This window comes from Apteryx rowi, unplaced genomic scaffold (assembly GCF_003343035.1).
Source record: "Apteryx rowi isolate R43461 unplaced genomic scaffold, aptRow1 scaffold_453, whole genome shotgun sequence".
NCBI classification, from domain to species: domain Eukaryota; kingdom Metazoa; phylum Chordata; class Aves; order Apterygiformes; family Apterygidae; genus Apteryx; species Apteryx rowi.
The window spans coordinates 1-23,826 of record NW_020450709.1 but is presented as its reverse complement, the minus strand read 5'-3'; positions in this window follow the sequence as shown (position 1 = coordinate 23,826).

Below are 23,826 nucleotides of genomic sequence, written 5' to 3'. Positions count from 1 at the left end.
AAACTGATCAAATTTCTGAAAGAACTGTGTCTGTAAGGAGAGAGAGTCCTTAATTGTTTTGCTAAGGAGAATACCTGGTAATTTATTAACTATTTGCTGCCACTGAACTAGGCCAGTAGACCTGTGCTACACTGTTCTTGGTATAGAATAATTAAATACATTCCATCCTTTATTTTTTTCTAGACTAAGGGTATAGTTATGCATAACAGCTTTATTTTTTCAATGCTGACATTGTCTTGAAAAATTTCTGTCTACCCACAGCTGCTTGCTCCCCTACCTCAACTTCTCCTGAAGCCACAGTAGCTATTTTTGGAGGGCACCAGGGTGGGGGTGGGGATAGCTGTATTTTTTTCAGACTGAGATTATTGCAGAGACCTGGCACATGCCTGCAAAGTTTTATGAGCAGAGCTCAGGCTGGACAGCTACAGTGGGGAGTGGAAACAGGTGAGGGGATGGGACTTTTCCTGAACTGATTTTGTTACTGAAGAAAATGGAACATATAACTGTCTCTGTAAGAGAAACAGGTTAGATCCCATTTCCTGAATAAGTGTCATTTAAAGCAGGGTTAGCTTTAAGTATCAGCATCCAAAACCTTTCAAAATATCTTAGGTTAAGGGCTCTTTTCTTTCAAGAGGTCACAGGGGAGTTTAGTACAATAGCATGAATAGCACTGGCTTCCATATTGCAAATTCCATTTTTTATGTATGTGTCTCTTTGGTTTTCATCATCCCTTTATAAATTCTGGACCAACAGAAATTTTCACAGAATGCTAAGTGACTCATTGGGCCATAATGGAAAAATCTACAGCTTCCTGCCCTGAGCAGAAAGCAGCAATACTGGATAGCTGCCCATGATTCATGGTAGGCCTGGTCCCAAATTCATCAGTGGTATTGCTAGAGTTGTAAAAAGTGGCAAGTCATTGTGGGTGTGTGGACCCTGCCAAAGGCAGAACTGAGGACCCTGAGCCTCGGCAACTGTGAGTCAGCCTAACTTCACTGTTATCACTAGGACAATGCTGTTTTACACCAGCTGACAGCCTAATCCCACAGATCAAATCACAGAAACAAATGCAATAGGATTARAAGCAATGGCTGTAAATTACTGCTTTGTGCAATTTGCACAATTGGGCTCAGGAATGCATGTACATAGGTACGGTAGAAAGAATTAGGTAGCAGAGACAAAAAGTGAAAGTATCTACTAGCAAAACAATGATAATATCAAATTATCAAGATAATATATCTGGATATTACTGAGGTTTGCTTTCATTTGTTTAACAGCACTTTGGTTTATCAAAATGTTGTTTGGTGTGCCGGAATATTTACTGTCTACTTAGCTCGGTTGGTTCTTTGCAGAGAGATTGCTCTGTCTGTCTTTTTTAATTCATTTTCTATTTAGTATGGAAACAGTCACCCTGGATCTGGGTTAATCCATCTTCTGGTTGGACATGATGAAGATCTGAATGAACTGAAAAAAAGACAAATTGCAGCAGACAGTAACAAGCCCCTCTTCTTTCAGTTAAACTTCTGCTAATAACGTGTGAAGGGATAACAACAAAGAGCTTCTGTCCTCTTTATAAAGGACCCTTAAGGGCAGAGGCAGCCTGTAAGAAACTATTCTTTTGCTAATGCTAGCTGAATTACTGAGAAAGCTCAGTGTTAAAAATCTACTACAAGGATCTTGTGCATGGAAAGGAAGTATTTCCTTGGATGACTTTCTAATGACTGTCAAATATTTTCAGCCAGCAGACAAAAGGAAGCATTGTAATGACAAGACAGAAGCAACCTAGTGCTAGCGCTGTGGTTACATCTGCCAGCAGGGTAATTGTGGTGAGATGTAGGCACTTGAGTAGTCTCACAAACAAATTAAAAATTGATTCATGATTTTGAATTTTCCTTATTTCACTCTTCCTACTTCTTTCCTTTCTTCTCTTAGGGTAGCTTGACTGATCATGATTTTACTGTAAAGATTTTAGAGCCTTCCAACTGTGTACAACTGTTTTTCCTGACTTACTTAATATAAAAGTCTTTTTCATATCAGTAAAGTTGTTCATTTTTTCAAGATCTTAGTTTCTATGTCATCTTAATTCTTTTCTAAGCTCAAACAATACCCGTTATTATTAGTGTGTCATCTGTAAAACTTAGTGGCTTTAATAATAATCTTGCTCAAACACAGGTATGCATTTTCTATGCAGCTCAAAGGTTTATGTCATCTTCTCTGCACTGTTTTGCATGTATTCCAGTGTATAGTTTACAAATGGCAATTTAGTTCTAGGCACACATTCTTTGTATTTTCAGAACAATCCACAAAAAAAAGCTGACCTCCCTCTATTCAATTTTATCTTTAATATTTTGTTTTTCTGAAATATGAGGCAGAAAAAAGAACAAAATTAAAGAATTCTTAGTTTGATGATTATATCTTACAGTATAACATAGGTACCTAATCACGTAATCCATGACTGAAGTCTCATAATAATAATTTGATATAGCAATCATATCTTAGAAATAACATGGGAACTTTTAACAGTAAATAGTGAAGAGAAAAGATCATTTGTACAGCTCATATTACAAGTTAGACTCAAACAAGTGGTATACCTTTTTTTTCAGCACTGTGATAGCAATAGGGGGACTGATTTTTTGGGGTGACCCTTCTACATCAATTAGCAAAAGACTTAGCAAAGAGGCAGTATTAAAGTGTATAAAAGTATAACAGTGGAATTAGAGTATGTTTGCTAGTGGAGTTTGCCAAACTGTATCCCCAAAATACCTTTTTCTGGGTTATATGTATATTAAGATTTCTTTTTTGTTTGTTTGTTTTCCTTGATAGAATTGCATCAGTAAGGCTTTGTAAGTAAAATTTTAAGTATAGATCTGGTCTATGGTACAAAGTTTTTCTGGCAGGTTTATGTATCTGCTGAGCTTGGAAGAAAAAAGCACACACCCTAAACTCATATATCTATGCACACTGATGACAGAAAAGTGCTTTTGTTGACTTAGCTAATGTCATTAAAGTAGGTGTGGTAGATATACTGGTGGAAAAACTCCCATACTGGCATGCTATGTTAAAACAGCTTTGCCAACAGAGCAAACTGGCAGAATCTCTGTAGTGGAGACAAACAGGTTTATAATACAGCAAATTATGAAGCATTCACTCTAGGAAAAGTGAATATAGACTATATTACTATTTGAGGAAATGTACCTTGAARAGCAACATCCCTAAAAGCACAAAGGGTTTCAGTGGACACTAAATTGTGTATAAACTCCTCCCATACTGCTGTGATTAAAAGGGCCAATGGAGGAATGACAAAGTTCAACTGGAGCTGGGGTAATATGTTTAACAGTGAAGATGGGTAATCATAGCAATAGCCTAACAAAGAATGTGGTGATATCTCCATAATTTAAAATATGTATATAAGAGCAGTTGTTTTTATCTAAAATGTATTTTCTTGTTCAACAAAAAATTATGTCCTTCTTATGCAAGTCAAACCAGCACCTTATGCTAGTTTCTTCTAGCCTTAGAAATGGAATTGAATACTGGCACGGCACAGGTAAACTACCTACTTTTCAAGCAAGACAGTTTCCAGAAAATCCAGAAAGGATGCATTCAAGCTTCCCACTTAAATCAATGGCAAGAAATAAGCACCAGAAGAAGACAGTTCATCTCAGCTGAAGATATACATCCAGGACAGATCAAACGAATTGCCCTCTGGAGGGGACTCTTCTCATTTTACCATGAAGGGAATCTGAAGGATCAGCTCAGATTTAGGCTTCCAAGTTTTAGACAAGTTCATTAAGGCAGATGAATCCCTTCAGAGGTGTAAATGTGGCAGAGTTAAGGGCTTCAAACTTTTATAGCTAAAATATTTACTTTGCTCAACTTTTCTAAAAGGATACAAGACCATATGCTCTCATCAGAGAGGAAGTTACACAAGAGTATTTTTTTCGTAGTAAGTTACACTGATGGCTACCATTCAGTTTCCAGTGCAGTGGTATCTACGTTGCAAACCCACATTCATGATTTTCTCTCTCAATAACCCAGACACTGAGGATTAAAGGCTTGATTTAAATCCCATTAAAATGGGAGAGACTTCCATTGACTTTAATGGGATTTGAACTGAGTGCAGAGGAGGCTGAATGCTGAACTGCTGTCAGCATTGAAGTACAGGGGGTATTAAAACCAAACCAATAATGCTTCTGTTAAATGTTAAGTACCCATTCTTCAGAGAGAAGACTTGCCAAACTGATCATTAAGTCTCATTCAATATGACTAAAATAACTCAGGGAGGAATAAACAAGATTATTAATATAATTGCTAGTTTTCTGTATGTCTGCAAATCTTTGTTACATTCCAATAAGGTAGGTTAGTGTTTAAGACATGGAGTGATGTGTCTAATGGATAGTGTTAACAACTTATTTTGCAAGCTACTTTTTGCCATCTGATACTGTCAAGGAATGTCCCTCTTCTATTTGTCCTTTGATCAGTTTGTAGGCCAATGGAAATATATAGGGCTATATTGAGGCTGCCAGTTGTGCCTAAGTGCATCTTTTGTAGACTGCGCTGAAGGTCTGCTCTCCCAGCATAGCTCTTAAGCCTATTGTTATGTATGTCTGGTGCTTGATTTCTTAAGGCTGCTGTGTTCTGGAGGTCTGCTCACCTACTGAATATTGTATGTGTTCTAGTCCCAGGCTTCCAGGAAGCACTAGAAACTTCCTATTCTTRTTGTGCTGTTCCATTAATGTAAATATAAGCATAAAGCGTGCTGCATTTGGGACACTTTCTTTCACTGTGCACCTCCTGTACAGTTGATCTGTATGCATACTGCAATCATATCTGCATTATGTAGACAGGAGATCAGGAGATCATTCAGAACTTCCCCACTAAACCTTGGACAAATATTCAAAATACTCCTAAATCTCCCAAGGTTAAGTTTCTAGGCAGAAAATGAAGCTTTATGGAAGAAATGTGGCCACTGACAACTATGTGTATTTTAGAAAATCTAATTATAGAACAGGTAGACATGAGTACAAAGGCAGAAAGCCCAGAGCTGCAAGGCAGTCTTCCATGTGACATTCAGATAGACCCAGACTTATTTACAACTTGTTTGAAAAAAGTAAAAGATTTTGTCTATCAGCAGTCTTGGATTTGTGGAGCTCTGTGCCAATCTGGACATTGTTGTGTCTGTGCTATCTATGCCATACCAAAAATCTGAATTTAGGACTAATTCCTAGCCTGCCTCACAAATGTGGCTTAGTGAATTTCTGCTCTTATTCGAGTATAATAAGAAATACAAATGGCAATCCAGAATAATTTGCTGAGTTAAATACTTGTGACAACTGATTTACAATGATCTTAGCCTCCTTCTAAATAAAGTCTTGAATAGATATTATTTAGTCACAGAAAGCAAAACCAACTTTTAAGGATGACTTTTGTAGTATGTTGATGAGTTATTCTCTTTCCAGTGAAGAAAACTAGATTTCATTGTTTTTTTCTTTTCATTCAGGGCTTTGCATAATTTAGTAAGAAGAGGAAATCATGAAGGCACTCAGTGGTCATGCTAGCTGATGACTGCTTCATGTGAAATGCAGTCTTTGGAGCAGGAATGAGAATCCCTTTTGTAAGTGAGTGCCCTGATTGCTAGAAAAGAGAAATCAGTCTTCTGCTTGTTATCCAGACTAATCAATCTTGTCTGTATTTTTAATTTTTGTATAGAGGCACAGATGATGGCAGGGATGGATAATCTTTGCTTCTTGACAGCAGCAGCCTGCAGTCTGATGTCTGGTTCATAGTTTAGAAGTAAGAAAAGACAAACTGAGATTCGAAAAGTCTTTTTTCCTTTTTAGAAGATACTCTATATTTTCAGTTACTGTATAAAGGGCTGGAAGGGAGGAAGCCAGGAAATACCTTTTTTCTAATACCCTTTTCTGAATAGTAAATAATCTGCTTTGAATTTTAGAAGGAAGGTGGTCATAGTTTCTGAATTCTGCATGGAGTACAAGCCTTAGATGTGTGTTATGTGTGCACAGAATCCACCAGCTAGATTGGGCTGCCTGGGAAAATAGACAGATGAAGGCTTAATTTAAAGTTTCCACATATATATAAACATAAGATATGTGCTGGGCTGCTCAACTTTGCCAAAATGGTAGCAATTCTGTGTGTGCTTAGAAGTAGACTATCATGGAAATACACTGGTACAGACTTAGGCATGTGGGACTGTATCCAAAATGTCACTACGAATGTAGACCTGCTAGGTTGGTCAACAGGTGGGGAACTTGCAGGAGAGGTCCCAGAGACATCAGGAAGGTGCCTGAGAACAGGTGTCTCACCACCCATCACACTGAGCAGATCAGCTAAAGCATCTAACAGGAAGCACTGTGGAGGAAAGTATGACTGACTTGCTTTTTTGCCTGAGTTTAGGCATCTCTTTCCAGGGTGCACATAGAGGTCTCTGTCAATGTGAGATTAGCCTGAAAGACTCTTTGCTCTGAGGGATATCTAGATGCAGATCTGCAGTATTGTTTCCTATATACTATGCTTTCTTAAAAAGAACAATATTCAAAATGCACAATAGGCTGGTGGCTCATAGCACAAAACCTTGTGTTATGACTTCTTTGACTTGAAAGAGTGCAAACTTACATTTCCCGCATCCTGGAATCTTATCTCAAGAATTTCTAATGCAATTTAATAAGAAAAACTCAAGAATTTCTAATGCAATTTAATAAGAAAAATACAGAAGTTAGGCACTTCCAGGGCTAGGTATCAACTTAAGATTTTCAGCAAGGCAGTTTTGGTCTTAAGTGGCTAAATGATGGTCAGATCTTACATTACACACACACGCACACACACACACACTTCACAATTCTGAGTCACATATCAACGCTTGAGCTAGCTTTAAATGGACTACTGCAGATAGCTCTTGCAGTGTGGCTGCATTAGCACAAAACTCTAGTGGGAATAATGCACTCTGGAGGGATTAGTTGTCCAGCCATGAACATCTGAGAGACACTGATGGGGCTGGAAATATAAGACTTGTGGGAGAGCAGGCAAGATGTAGGACATCTCAAATTATACTAGCCACCTGTGTTTAGGCAGCTGATATCCACCATTTGGGCTTTAGCATGGCTGATTACCTAATTAGTGTCCCTATTAACATATCTATTCATTCCTGATAGCTAGGGCAGCTCAAAGCACTGAGTTATGCCATGTATACAAAAACCATGGACCTAGGTTTTGCCTCCTAGTCCTTGGTCTTGTAAGATTTTTTCTCAGCTTCTTAAGATGAATGTTTTTAAACTCCTGATTTTAATTACATTATTCCCATGTCTAAAGTGATTCATGTTCTCAAGGTTTCCTAGAACAAAAAGTAGACCTCATCTGACTTGTTCTTCCTCTTTCAATTTTTCTTTTAAGTATCCTACATCGTGGTTGACACTAGAACCAGGAATCCAGACACATTGACATCAAAAGCAATTGTAATTTGTATGTGGCAAGAAGGGTGGGGGGCAGAGTGGAAGGAAGAGGAGCACTTTGAAGATGTCATGATAACTCGAGCATGTTTAGATTCAGTAAATAGGTGTGCCTTTTTCTGTATCCTGCTCATCTGCAGACTAGGATGTTTGAAGAGAGGGAAAAATGAAATGTTATTTCCAGTAAAGGGAAGGAGACTTAACAATGGTAAAATCATTATGAAAAAACAAACAATAGAGGGAACATTAGAATTTTTAGCTGGGGATTGACTGAAAAAAAGGTGTAGGTATTTGAAATAGAGAGGGAAATTGCTGCATTTAGCTGTTTTCCAAAGCACTGATATTTATAATTTATTTGTGTTTGATTTTTATAAAAGCTGTTACAATAAATGTAAGGCTGGACCTGAATAATATTTTTCCCCATCAGCTGGTTTATTTGCCAGAAATGTGTTTTAAGTTAACTGGAAATTTATTTTGTATTTGCAAATTAGTTTTGGTTGCTTTTTATTTTGCTGGTGTTTTCAGTATTTTATCCACAGAATCGGAAACGAAGAAGTGATTCTACTTGGGGATCATGCGGGTTATCCCATGATTCATGTCATGTAGATGTAGGTTCAATATGTCACCCTTCCCTGAGAAATTTCAACTCATAGCTCCCATCTGAATGACCTAAAAAACTGTATTTAGAATTATTCTCATAACCTTTTCTTCTCCCAGGTGAAATTATATTTAAGTACTTAATGGAAAATACTCCCAGTGAATGAAGATGAGTTTCAAGAATGAACAGCTACAGATTTTGTGAGCTGGGCCTAAACCTTACCCTTTCATTTAAATTTCTTTGATTTAGGTATCCAACAGTACCTAGGATATCTAAGGTATCAAAATGGATTTAAAATTATTTGTTCAACCGCTGCACATATATAGATGCATGTAACTTTTTTTTTTGTAAGTGATAACTTGAAAAATGGTCACATTAGTTGGAGCCAAATCAACCTTTTCCAATTTGGCTTTAAATATTGCAAATTTGAACTTGGGCTGGAGGCATATGTTCAAGGAGTTTCAGTGTTTTTTTTCCTTCCAGCTGTTTGTTACCATATTTATGCCATTGACTGCCCTATATCCAGCTAGTAAAATGATTTGTGAGTACTCCTTAACCCATTTCAGACAAAATTACTTGGATTAGTTTATACAATTTAAGCAGTTTACCTGACTGATATTGCCTGAAGCGGAGTAGGGAACACTAATATAAACTGCTCTTCTAGCAAAGCTGTAGAAATGCTAAAATCTTCAGCAGTGCCTTGCATGACAAGCCCTCACTCACATGGTGGTGATCCCCAAGGGACAGTTCCTGAAAGCACAAGAGGTCCATCCTGATGTGCAGGAAATGGAGCAGGTGTGGCAGGAGACCAGTTTGTCTCAACAGGGAACTCCTGACCAAACTCAAACACGAAAAGGAAGTGCTCAGAAAGTGGAAGCAGGAATGGGCCAAGGAGCGGTATGGTAAGCATTGCTCGAGAATGCCAGGATGATGTTAGGAAAGCCAAAGCTTGGCTGGAGTTTAAACTGGTGAGGGATGTGAAGGACAAAAAGAAAAAAAAAGAACTGCTCTAAATACAACGGCAGCAGAAAGAACTGATATAAGTACACTGGTAAAAACGAAGACCAACCAAAGCATGTATCTGCTGCTGAACATGAAGGTTGACTTGGTGGTGAAGGGTGCAGAAAAGACAGATTGACTCAATGACTGTTTTGCCTTGGTCCTTACTGGCAAGGTCTGCTCTCAGGCTTCCCAAATCTCTGGCAAAGTCTGAGGAGAGAGAAGAGGCATCCATGGTAGAGAAGACTGGAGTTAGGGATCAGTTAAGCAAACTGAACATATAGAAGTTCATGGGACTGGGCAGGATGCATCCAGGGATGCTGAGGGAGCTGGCTTATGTCACTGTGATGCCCCTCTCCATCATCTTTGAAGGGTGGTGAAGACTGGGGAAGGTTCCTGATGACATAAAAAAGGCAAATGCCATGTCCATCTTCAAAAAATGAGAAAAAGAGGATCTGGGAAGCTACAGGCCAGTCAGTCTCACCTCAGGCTGTCTGAAGGTTATGGAGCAAATCCTCCTGGAGGCCATTTCCAGGTACATGAGGAAGGTAATTGGGAACAGCCAGCACAGATTTACCAAAAGTGAATCATACCTGACCAAGCACGTTTGCCCTCTATGTTAGAATGACTGGCTATATGGACAAAAGGAGAGCAGTGGATGTTGTTTATCTCAGCTTCAGCAAGGCCTTCAGAATGTAGTATTCTTTTAGACAGTTTGATGAGATATGGACTGGATATGTGGACTAAAAGGTGGCTGAAAGACTGACTAGTCCATCAAGCTCAAAGTGTAGTGAGTAATAATTCTGAGTCTAATTGGATCCCAGTTACAAGTGGTGTTCTCAGGGGTCTCTATGGAGGGATTAATACTATGTAAAATTTTTACCAGTGACCTGGGTGATGGGCTGGAACCTACGTACTTCAAGTTTGCAGATGACTCCAAACTGGGGAGGTAGGGTGGTGGGGGCACTCAACATGCTGGAGGACAGGGCAGCTGTTCAGAAGGACCTCAACATGCTAGGGAAATGGTCAAGCAGGCACATCATGGAGTTTAGCTAAAGGAAATGCCAAGTCCTGCACCTGGGGAGAAATAACCCCATGCAGCAGTGCAGACTGGGAGCCAACCAAGCAGAAAGAAGCTCTGCAAAAAAGGGCTTGAGGGTCCTGGTGGACAACAAGTTCAACATGGGCCAGCAATGTGCCCTGGCAGCAGTGAAAGCTAATCTCAGACTGGGCTCCATTAATAAGAGCATAGCTGGTGGGCTGGGGAAAGTGATCCTTCCCTTCTCTTTGGTGCTTGTGAGACCAAATCTGGAGTGCTGGGTCTGGTTTTGACAAACTGTGACAAACTGGAAAGAACCAAGCAGAAGGTGACCAACACAGTCAGGGGCTGGAGGACATGGTGCACAAGGAAAGGCAGAGGGACCTAGGTTTGTTCAGCCTGGAAAAGAGGGGACCTGGCCAGGAGCGGGGACAAATTACTGTCTTCGGAGACCTAATAGAGAGTTATAGAGAAGATGGAGACAGACTCTTGTCAGACATGCACAGTGAAAAGACCACAGGCAATGGCCACAAGTTGCAGCAAGAGAAATTCCAACTAGATATAGTGAAAAAAAAATCTCATCATGAGACTGATAAACTAGGTAATCCAGAATGTCCATCACTGTAGATATTCAGGTCAAGGCCAGATCAGAGCACCCTGATCTAACTTTGAAGTTGGACATATTTTGAGTGGGGGCTTGATTAGATGACCTCTAGAGGTTCCTTCCAGCCTAAATTGCTCTATGATTCAATATTACATTTTGGCTCTGCTACATGCAATGCTCCTACTTCAATCAATTTAGGGGAAAGACTGAAAAGAGGATCTATAGCTATATAGCAGATGGAAAGCAGGAGTGCTCCAGTAATGCTCACAAATCTCTCCCTGTATTCCCAAGGTTGAAAAATCTAGGAGGAAATATAAAACAAGAAAAAATGCACAACAATTTTAGTTAAAGCCAGATGGTAACAATGTACATTAAGAAATAAATACATCTAATAATGAATTTACTTTCCTAAATAAAGTCATGGCTTCTGATGTTATTTTAACTGCATTACCACTGGATGCCTACCAGCCACTGAATAATCCCTTTAGCACTTTTATCAAGGCTAGATCCTGTCCAACAGATTTCAGTACAGGAATAAAAGCAAACAGAAATGTCTATACAAGAGACATTTCTGTAGAGAGAGATGTAACTACTGCAAACATGCATAAACCAGATTCCTTGCCCCATCCAGTTCAAAACTGTGATAACCCATGCACAAATAATAATACAAAAGCAGCAGATAATAATTCTCAGCATGCAGAATTAGGTGAAGAAATCAGTTTAGCAAGGTTTGCTGAGTAGTGTGCTTGGATGCTGTGGTAAACACTGCCTTAAAAAAATCTGAAGGGAACAGATATAGAGGGGATCTGAGCAAGGAGACTGACTTGGTCTGACACAGAAGAGAGTTATAGGCATGCAGAGTTGCCTGAGAATCATGAAGTCAAGATTAGTTAGTCAAGATTAGAAGGATAATAGGACAAAAGTCTGGCAAGTTCAAAGGAAATCTTGACAGATATAAGGAAAATTTGGAGCATAGATGCAAATGCAGAATTGTATAAAGCTTTGGGCAATGCATACAGGAACAAATGAGCTAGGGACTTTGATTTGTAGAAGGGAAACTTATGAGAAAAGCATTAGGATTCAAATTTACTTCCTAATGGGTTCTGGTTGGGTGTCCAAGAGTCATTAAGAAAAAGAGGACGGGATCTACAGAGCTACCAGCATGGTAGACAAGAAGATCAGCTGACAATACTCAAACAAAATCAGTTGAAACCAAAAAGTTTTGTCTTAGCAGTTGTGCGTATTTCATCTGTAACCATGGACAGTCAAGAGATTCAGCCCTATGAAGCAAAGCCTTACCTGCAAGGCAAAGGTTAGAAATAACGTAGAGAATTCCTTTCTTATGAATATGTCACTTCAGATCTTTGAATATGTGTTTACAAAATAAACCCTGGAAAACTTTCAGTGTTGTTTTGTTCCCTAGTCACTTATAACAGCAACATTCATCCATTTTGAAAAAGGGAAAGGAGTATAACTTTATTTCAGATAGCTTACTATCCTCCTCATGAATGACTAAATCAGTAGACAAGCAACATTCTTGATACAGCTAATTTCCACTTCAGATGACAAAAAGTAGAGATCTGCATATAGTTTCTTCTTAGAGAAAGAGGTAAAAAATGCACATCACATAAATTTTTTAAAACCTATTAATGCTTTTATTAAAATACATGAAATTATTTTATTGACAGATTTCATGTATCAGAAAAGTTGATTTTTTTTTATTTTGCTAAATTGATTGTTTGGAGAAGAGTAAGTGCTTATGTTCCAATTTGTTCTCCCTTTCTTCTTATTAGCAAATTGTCAAATCATCCTAGTAGACAGCAACAGTTATCGCTATGGATATTCTATTTTAAAAATCGTAGAGTTTCTGTATATGCATGTCCTTTTTTTCACAATGAAGCACTCCAGGTTTAAAAAACAAACTGTATTTTTAGAACTTTAACTGCTGAAGCTGCAAATTTTAAGCATACCTGACTATAGCTCTCAGTGAGATGGAAAATGCAGATATGTTTCATTTTCAAATCATGGTACAGAGTCTGATTTCAGTTTCATCATTTTTGTGTTATTCTAAACTTCCACTGATGTAAAAAAAATCACAGTTTGGCTATTGTGTTTTGAGCACCTGTTCAAGCAAAATTTCAAGCTCAGATGCAGGATTAGATAAGATGTTTACACACTGGAGGAATGGGGCATTAGGCTCATTACTCTTGATATTAAAGCAAAGCATTCACTGACCTACAGTGTGGATGTAAGAACATGACTGATATTCTTTGAACCAAATATAACCATCTACATCTGAGCTATTCACCTTAAATTCCTTCCATTGCTAAAGTATAAGCTCTATTTCTGGAGAGTAATAGGCCCCTCTAGTATGTGATTTTGTCCTAATACAGAACTCAAAAATAGGTAAAATGTATTTCAGTCTGAGGGTGCCTATTTCACAGAATCACAGAATAGTTAGAGTTGGAAGAGACCTCTGGAGATCATCTTGTCCAACCCCTCTGCTCAAGCAGGGCCAGCTAGAGCAGGTTGCCCAGGACTATGTCCAGTTGAATTCTGAATATCTCCAAGGATGGAGACTCCACAACCTGCACAACCTGTTCCAGTGCTAGCTCACCGTCACAGAAAAGAAGTGTTTTCTGTGCTCCAGTGGAACTTCCTGTGTTTCAGTTTGTGCCCATTGCCTCTTGTCCTGTCCCTGGGTACAACTGAGAAGAGTCTGGCCCTGTCCTCTTGACACCCTCCCCTCCGATATTTATACACATTCATAAGATGGCCCCTCCATCTTCTCTTCTCCAGGCTGAACAGCCCCAGCTTTCTCAGCTTTTCCTCATAGGAGAGATGCTCCAGTCCCTTAATCATCTTTGTGGCCCTTTGCTGAACTCCAGTATGTCCATGTCTTTCTTGTACTAGGGAGCCCAGATCTGGAGCCAGCACTGCAGACTGGCTTCACCAGTGCTGAACAGAGGGAAAGGATCACCTCCCTTGACCTGTGGGCAATGGTCTTCCTAATGCAGCCCAGAGTGTTGCTGGTCTGTTTTTGCCATGAGGGCGCATTGCTGGCTCATGTTCAACTAGCTGTCCTTCGAGACCCCCAGGTCCTTCTCTGCAGAGCTGCTTTCCAGCAGGTCAGCCCCCAACCTGTACTGGTGCATGGGGTTATTTGTCCTCAGGTGCAGGACTTTGGACTACCCTTTGTTGAATTCTGTGAAGTTCCTCTCTGCTCATTTCTCCAGCCTGTTGAGGTCCCTCCGAATGGCAGTGCATCAGCCTCTCCTCCCAGTTTTGTGTCATCTGTGAACTTGCTGAGGATGCACTCTGTCCCATTATCCAGGTCATTAATGAAGACTTCAAATGGTATTTGCCTCGGTATTCACCCCTGGTGGACACCACTAGTGGCTATTTCTCTCCACTGACTAATAAAGGAATCCCAGTGTGACTAGCCAAAATATGGGTTCTATACTGCAGATGTCTGAAGTTAGTGGAGATGAATTCCACCTTGTGCATCTGGCCTCTGTCACCACACTGGGCTGTCATGGGACCAGCATTGAGAAAACAACTCAGCATAAAGGGCCAACTGGAAGAAAGTTAATGATGTCACACATCTAAATGACCACTGGGATTTGTTACCCTTAAAAGTATGTGGATGTTTGCAGAGGTGCTACAGGAAACATATAGGCTGGCAATATGCATATGTGGAGCCAAGAAGAAGAATGGAATGAAACTTAGCCCCTTCCTGGGTTCAGACAGAGAGGTATATATACCTTTCATATTGTGTCCAAACATGCACACCAAGAGGTGCTGCATCTTCTTACAGCAACCAAATAAAAACAATACCATTTAAGAGATTTTTCTTGCTTTTTTGTTATTTCCTTTGATTGCCTCAACGTGGGCAATAAACCTAACAAAGATGTCATCTTTCCTACATAGGTGAAAGTGTGTTTTGAGTCTGCACAATAATACAATTTATTAAAAAGGACTATGAAGGAATGCAACTGCCTTTTAAGAGAAATAAAAATTGTTTTAGTGTCTGACACTAGTCTGGTGTATGCTGATATCAAAATGCAGCTGTTGAATGGCATGGAAATGTGAGTTTAATTCCTCAGTCTTAGCACAACATTCCTATATATTCTTGTCTGCTTGCATGATGGTGGTACTGCTGTGTGGTGATAAGGATGCTTTTCACTGCTTTCTGAACAAAATAATGTTAAGTAGATCCTTTTGCGTTCCTTTGCTCCCATTGAACCTGTGCTGGTTCATTGCTAGATCTTTAAGTTGCAGAATGCTTGGCTCATTTGAGTGACAGTCTTTGCCATTCAGCCTGCATCTCTAAGTTGCATGAAACTGCTGTATCTTATCACTCAACATGATAAGCATAATCAGTTAAGAGAAATAATATGAAAAGAAATATGAATGATAACTAGGACCTGCTTAGAAGTCTTTTACTAGATGTTGAAAAAGCCACAGTTCTCCAAAGAGGACAGAGGGTTATATCTATGAAAAGAAGCAATGTAGATATAAGAGAAATCAGGGCAGAATAAATACTTAAAAAAGAAGACGTATATATTAGTGATATCAGTGTACAACTTAGAAGCCAGGGCCTGAGGAAAATTAATGAGAGAAGATTAAGAATGAAAGAGGAAGTCTATAGCTATCTGGGTTAAAGACAATAAAATATTTTTGAAGTAGATCAAAGCAAAACCAATGCTAACAATAGTAAAGGCTAGGTGATCCTGACGTAATTGTGAAAGTTCAAACAGAAAAAGCAGATGCAATCAATAAGTGTTTCTGTTCTGTATTATGAGTTGAGGGGAAAAATGAAGATTCAACTTCGGTTGACAAACTGCCAAACTTCTGTAAGATGTTTGCCTTGGCACTTCATGACATCTTCGTTAACAAACTATAGAAAAATTATTCAACATAGCACATACTACATCATTGACTAAAAACTGCTTTAATGATAAATCTCCATATGTATTTGTAACTGAGAGTGTATCTTTGTCTTGTTTAATTAACTGAGTTTTCCATGAGATGCCAGGGGAATTATTTTGGTTCTATGCCATCGAACATTTTTATCAATGACTGTAGACAGAGAGATAACATCATGTCTAACAAAGTGTGGTGATGGCACAAAGATAACAGGAGTGGAAAATTAAGAAGAGATAGGTCAGTGATAAAGAGTGTCCAGGGATACCGGATAAGCAAGAACAGATAAACAAATGACATTTCTATGCAGCCACATAGATGGTCTAACATCTAAGAACAAAAATATAAACTGTAGAAATGGGAGTGAAGACTTTCCTGTGAAGTCATGATTCTGAAGAGGGCATGTTATAACCCACCACTGAGACCACATGGACAAAAAAGGCAAATGCTATCCTTAGGTATATCCAGTGGACAGGAGTGGAAGGTTGTGTCATTTCTGCATTTGGCAAAGAAGCAGTTGCTACTGGAATAGTGTGTCCATTTCTAGCATTCAGAATTCATGATGGATGTGAATAATTTGGAGAAGGGTCAAAGAAAAGCCATGTGAATCATTAAAGACCTGGAAAGCCTCCAGGAGTTCAATCTACTTAGTTTATCAACACGATGACTCAAGGATAACTTCGTCACGGTACACAAAAGCAGGACAAACAGCAAAGGCCTGTTCAGTCCAGCAGTCAAAGGTCTGACAAGCTCCTCTGTCAAAAAGATGAAGTTAAAAATTCAAGCTAAAAATAAAGCACTCCTTTTTTTTCTCAAAAATCAGTGAAATCAGCAGCTAGATTCATTCACCGAAGAAATGTGGCATCACTTGCAATTTTTAAATCTAGACTGGACATTTCTCTAAAGTTTTAATTTTCAAGAGGGGGTACTTATCCTGAAGCAGGACTGACTAGGTGTAGCTATGTGACCTCTGTCATAAGTGGGATCAGACTGGACAAGCATATCTGAGCCCTTCTGCCCTTTACCTATGACTGGATAGATATGTCAATTCTTCACTGTGCTGTGAGTTGGTATATCTATACGGCATGGCATAGCAGTGGGGATGATAGATCTGGTAAGTGGTTCAATAGGCTTGGTCTGGTGATGAGCTCAGGTTAATTAACCATGCCATGCACAGTGTGACTGTGCTGCTTCCCTTTGTGGAGCTGGCTGTCTGTGCAAACCCGGGCTATGCATCTGTTTGGTGTACGTACAGTTCAATGCAGACCCTAAGCAAGTATGTTTTTGTGTGCTAAAAAAATGGATACAATAAAGTACTTCACTCTTTAACAAAGGAAAAGTCATTACTGTAGTTGACTTGTGGTATTTTAAGCTATTTTACATATCTAGATCCCAGTGATAGCTAAAACAGTACAGGGTGTATGGTTCTCTCATATACTAGCTATGCCATGACACACTATTCCTGGTTTTCTTGGCTATTTTTTGGCTCTGACATGTGTGATGTTCCTACTTCTATTGATTTGGGAGCAAGACTGAACAGAGGGTTTATCATGACATCATTTGTACTGAGAAGAGGAAATAGCTGACATGAAAATGCATAACTTGTCTGTGAATAAATGTGTGAAAAAATGAAAATCTAACAGAAACCTTTTCACAGATGTTTGTAGCTGTTTATTTCAGTCAGAACAGGAGGAACTGCACCAGAACCTATCATCTCATTCCTTATATACTCCAAATAAGTGTTCATAACATAATTAGTAATTATTTGCAATATTGGATCTCGTCCCTAGATTTTTCTGGACACATTCTCTGATTCTGTGATACCTGTGTGGGCTAGGGGGTATACTATTTACTCTGCCTACTGTCTTATAATCCATGTTGTCCAAACTCGGAGTGGGAAGGTAGTTTTTGGGCAGGCTGCACCACAGTATCACTTGGAAACAGCATGAACAGGAACAGAAACAAGGCTTTGGGCAAGAGATCTTGTATAGGCAATGATGGTGCGGGCAATGACATGTCTGTTTTACATGAGGCAGACAAAAGGACTGACTGGCATAGAGGCTAAGAGGGAAGACAGAATAGACCTTGTCTTTGCCAAGACTTTTGACCTTGTCTTACATGACCTTCTCATGAATAAGCTAAAGAAGACTGGTCTAAAAAGTAATCACTTTAAGTTGTTCCAAACCCACAAAGTTTTAAAAAATCACCCTTAAATAGTAGCTATCCCCATGAAGTTGGTAGGTCATCTCATGTAAGGTCTTGCAAAGATCTTCTATGGACATAGTTCTGTTCAGCACTTTTACATTTGACTTGGACTGATTAAAGGTAGTGCATATTTAATGAATTGGATATGAAACAGAGTATGTAAACATATTGGAGAATAGTGTTAGAATTCAAAACTGTCTTGATGGAAATCAATAAGGTGGTCTGCAATCAACAGTGTGAACTTTATAAAGGCTAGTATGCGCTGCTACAATTAGGAAAAATCTCCTAAGGGGGTAGTAATGGATCACAGTGCAAAGATTATTCAGCTTCATGATAGCCTTATAAAATCCAGAAAAATCTAATTCTGGGCTGTACTGAAAAGAGTGTCACATGTAAGAGACAGACGTTGTGGAGTTCCAGTGTGCCATACCTTGATGTTAATATTTTCAAATATTGTATAATATTTTGTCAGTGTCCATTGTGTGCCTGTTAGAGCAAAATAAGTCACAAATTTTAAGTTCTTATACAGCAGCTGCAGCTGCAAATCTATAATAATTTATTACACAGAGGTCTGGTGTTGTTTTCTATGTGCTATTTATTTTAAGGAATAATTTAAAACAAATGTTGGTATAGAAAAGGAAAAGGAACTGACATCCCTTGTCAGGTAAGGAACCTTGAAGAGAAAATTCTTAATTGAAGTGGACAGTGTGTTCCCTCCTCTTCTTTAATTACTATTAAGGAATACATCTGCTTATCTTCCTTAACTGTGCTTGACATCTGTATGTATATGTATGTGTGTCTCACAACATCCTTCCTGCTTTTTAAGAAGCTCAGCAAAATCAAAGGTTTCTGAACAACAGAATTACTACTTCAAGGTCACTGTAAATGCATACAATTGTTAATGGGACAAAATGGAGAAAAGTGTATACGTTATCACTAGTGTCACTTTACAAATAAGGCATTATTTTGCTTTTTACCCTCTAAAAGAAGCACTAGGTTCATCTTATTTAAACAAGTTACAGAAAAAAAAATTCTTCAGAAAAGAAACTCTTGAGAGATCATGGCTTCATATTTACCTATGCCCTGAGTTCATCAATTAATATAAAGCAAAGAATCCCTRGAGAAAAAAACATAACCTAATCCCTATTGAAGGATATAAAAGCGTAGATCAAAACCAGATACACTAGAGCCTGCAAAAAGAGGACATGCCTGCTTTGAATATTTATTTTAAATTAAAAAGTAAACATACCTATCCAGTATCGTTAGCATTATACCTGACATATATTTGCCTACAAAAAAGTGACTCAGTGGAATTCAACTTCTTCAGTTATAAAATCAACAYGTCAGTTACCACTTAGCTCTCCCTTCATACCCAGAAAAATTACAAACCCGAAGAATCTTTTCTAAGAAAGTCCTGTCAGCTATTTCTCTTACACATCAACACAGCTTTGCCTGGCAAACTTCCATTGATTTCAAATGTCCCAGCTATCATACAACGAGCAAGTCAATTTTGGTGGATTGTAAGATAAACTTTCCAAAATGTCCACTGACTCTTGCTGTCACAAGTACATTAATTCATACATAATACTACATACAAAACATCAATTCTTCACCGATATATCTCCCAGTATCTTTTTTTTTAGTCAAAGAAATGTGACTTGACTAGGATCGAAATGGGCACAGATATAGGCAAAAATGGGATCTCCATTTTTTTTTCTTACCCAGTAGCCTATCTACTTGATCATGTGTTCACTCTCTGATAGTGGAAGCTTTTCTAGGTATGAAAGCAGATAACATATATGATAGACTTGATTATATTTGAATAACAGAATGGTTGGGGTTGCCAGGGACCTCTGGAGATCACCTAGTTCAACCCCTCTGCTGCAGCAGGGTCAGCTAGAGCAGGTTGCCCAGGACCTTACTAGTTGGGTTTTGAATAAACCCAAGAATGGAGACTTCAGAACCTCTCTGGGCAATCCATTCCAGTGTTCAACCACCCTCACTGTAAAAAAGTTTTTTTCTTCTGCTTAAATGCAGTTTCCTGTGTTTCAGTTTGTGCCCATTGCCTCTTGTCCTGTCACTGGGCACCACTGAGAAAAGACTGACTCTGTCTTGTTTACTCCCCCTCATCAATAATTTATAAACATTGATAAGATCACCCTGAGCCGTCTCTTCTCGAGGCTGAACAGTTCCAGCTCTCTCAGTCCCACCCTGCGCGTCAGATGTTCCAAAAGTGAGTCAAGGTAATGAAATACCTTAAAATCAGTGTTGCTGGGTCTTTGTTGATTCTGTCAAACAAATTAAATTAAATTAAGTTCATTTCCAAATCATCTTTTGTTTCATAAAGATCACTGGTTGGAAAATGGAAAATACTTTTTTTTCGTAGGGAATTCAGAAATTTCTGAATATAAGCAAAGAAGAAGCCAATTAAAAAAGCCAAAATTTCAGAATTGCTTGTGGAATAACTAAGCTTAACTTCTGATAAGGAAGGTGGCTCAGCAATGCATTTCTGGGTTTTGCAGGACTTCATTGGCCAGCACTTAGGAGAGAGCAATGAAGGACCATTAAGTTTATGAATCCTCTGCTGCTCTAGGCACAGGCTGGAAGCTCAGCTGCTCAACGCTTTCAAGGCATCATAAYTGAACTCTTGTGGCAACTTGAGAACTTTGCTGATAAATTAAGTTGGGCTAAACTGAATTGGGTTTAGTAATATTAAGGCAGGTAAGTTGGGCTTGAATGCCTAAGTCCTTTACAGATCTAATGAGATTTATGTTCAGATTCAGATGAATGACTTCAACTCTTAGATACAGGTATAGGTTGATGTTAGGTGCGTAAGTCCAAAAAGACTTTACTTAGATGACACCTAAATTTAATAGGCAGGTGTCTATTTTAATCTGAAATTTCTGCAGGGGCATAAGTGCTGCTTATGTGCAGGCTCAGAGTGCTCTGCCCTGGGCAGATTGGGTCTATCTGCTATGTAAGACAATTTGGGACCAAGAAACTACATGGAGTATCATCTAAGTCCTCTTAAAAGAAACAGCTCTGGCAGGCATATTCTGAATACACACAGTGTATGTCCATAGATCAATCCCCTTAAAATACCCACAGTGGCTTTTTGTTTTGTTTTTAATATAGTCATTAAAGGAATGGGTGGTGATGATCTTGTTATATTTGTATAGCCTAATGGTTGAAGCACTTAGGCTTGTCTTAGTAAGTAGTTACATAGCACTTAGGAAGGATGGATGGGAGCAGACTGACTTGAGCTCACTCTGCCCAAGTTTTGAGTTGAATGGATGTCAGCCTGTTCTGCTCTCGAAGCAGTGCAACCACCTTAGCTTGCTGCTGCGCTGAGCTCTGCAGCTCCTGACTTTCTACACCCAACCTTGTGGACATGCCTAATGCCTATTCAAAGTACTACAATATTATTTAATGGATTCCAGAGCATAATAAATCTCTCTAGCTATACAAACAAAAGCTACACATTTAAAAGCCCTTTAAAGCATATGTTTATAAAACTCCTCAACAGAGTCTGTAAAAAAAGGAGTGATTTAGTTCCACTTAACATTGAGATGACATATTGAAAGAAAGCTTGAGTGTTAAGATACTAATTTTACATTTAATTCTGCCTTTCATTCTGAAACATCCACCAGTACTTTACAAACTGACAAGGGATTTGGAACTCTCCCATTTTCTAGCATCAAAATACCGTCACCTCCAGTGTGAGACATAGCAGATGTCTCGGTGCAAAGTGCGAAACTCCAGAACAGGGCAGCGTGCTCCTCTAATCTGCACTACAGTTGATAGGAAGGCAGAAGAGCAGAGCAAGCAGGTTGTAATTATTTAAATTGGAGTTTGGCCAGGAGCCCAGGGTTGGCAACTTTTCTGTACAACTCTTTTGTAACAGTGCCATGAAGCACGATTGCACTCCAGGTTTTAAAACTCATTGGAGAGACTGGAGTAATCATGGTCAGACTTTGGATCCTTGAAAAACTGTGGATATTTGTATCAAAGCCAGTCTGAACTACTTAACCTCTTGAGTAGACAAAAGCACAGTGGAAGTCTCAACAAACCTATTTACTAGAAATTTCTGGTGCTTTTACTCCCAGCTATAGCTTCTCTAGTCTTTTCTGCTTCTTTCAATGTGACCAGCATTTTGGTAAATGTAATTATACCTGTACTTATGTAATATGCATGTGTGCAAGTATATATATATATGTATATATACACACTCGTATTTATGTATGTATATACACACACAGATAAAAACACACATGTATGAGTATTTATATTATACAGTATATTAAATGTATTTTAATTGGATATTAAATAGCACTATATCAATTTATTTTTTAATTGAGTCAACTAAAATATAATGTTAAATTTTCTTATATTACATATATATGTAAACAAATATCAAATGCCCTCGCCTATGTGTGACAATTGTTTTTCCTATGAAGACTTCTGTAAGGAAAATACCTCAGCTCAAGCATAAGCACCTGTACAAAGATCAAATGCTTTCAAGATAGTAAACATTAGGTGGGTTGCAAAAATGAACTTTGCCAGGAACACACGTATTCTTTGCCTGTTGTTTCCTTAGCACAAAATTTAGGTAAACAAATTTTACAAGAGAATTTTAGTAGTCTGTCCTACAGGAAATAGCTTCAAAACCTATGAAGGTGGTTGAAGCAGAATATTCATTTCATGTTTTATAATCTGTTTTCAGTTCATATCAGAATAAAAAGTTCTGAAATTTTTTCCAAAGAGAATGCTTTTCTGTTATCATAAAATGGTTATGTTATAAAATTCTAAATTATAAAATATATTAAAATTAGTGTAATAAAATTATAAAATGATTTAGTAGCAACTTTGCTTTGGAATTTCAGATATTCATTATGAATTTCACTTAAATTCTCACATTTACATTTTAATTCCTTTACATAATTTTGCATAGCATATAGTAGTGCATTATTTGTCACTATGCCAAACTTTTATTGTTATGAGTAGATATCCAAGTCAGAAAACAACAGAAATATTTTTGTCAGTGCTTAGTGGATTTTACTACTAATGATTATGAGCATAACATTAAAATATACAATAGACTAGTCCAATAGTTAGGTAAATAAGACGTTCATAGTTTACATGTTATTAATATTATGCTATAAATTAATGTCAAATTATTTCAAAATATGAAAGAATCCTTCAAATAAAATTTAAAATATGAAATCAAAGTGATAGAACACATCAGATATTAAAAAAAAAAGAGGTGGGTATGTTTTGTTCAAAGCAATATGGTTTTGTAAAAATGCTCGATTTTATTGAAACAACTTTTTCCGGCAAAACCACTTTAATGAAAAAATATACTCTATATCACATGTACAATGTATATTACATGGTATGTACTATATTTTATGTTTGTGTATATATATATGTATAAATATATGTGTGTGTGTGTATATATATATATATATAAGTGCAGTGAACAGAGGCAGCAGTGTTTGGGCTCTGACTAGAACTTGAGGATCTTGTTGGAAGTTGTGGGCTTCCTGAGGACCCCCGAGGACCTAGAAGGTGATCGCTGTGAACAGGAAAGGGGAAGCTAGGCAAGGACAACTGCAGGAGGCCTTGACTTCTCCTGGGAAAAGCTCCTGGGAAAAGCTCTAGCTAGGAGTGGCTGCTGCTAACGAGCTCTTGGTTGCCCCTGGCCAGAGGGAGTTGGGGCCTTTGATCCAGGTGGCCCTTGATAAGGTGGCGGGTCAAGCACCCTCTTAGCCAGTGCTAGGGAGAGGCCTAGGTAAGAGCCAGGCCTAGAGTGCAGCTCCCAGAGCGCAGCAGTTTGTGCAGCAGGGTGCACGAAGGAACCTTCGTTTCTGTTCCCTGTGGTGTACGCTTCCTCAAGCATGGTTGTGACACGCCGCAGAGCGTGTTCTGCAGTGGCTGTTGGAGTTGCTGTGTCAGAGGCTGGGACTCAGACCGACCCTCTGATGGTAGATGCAGC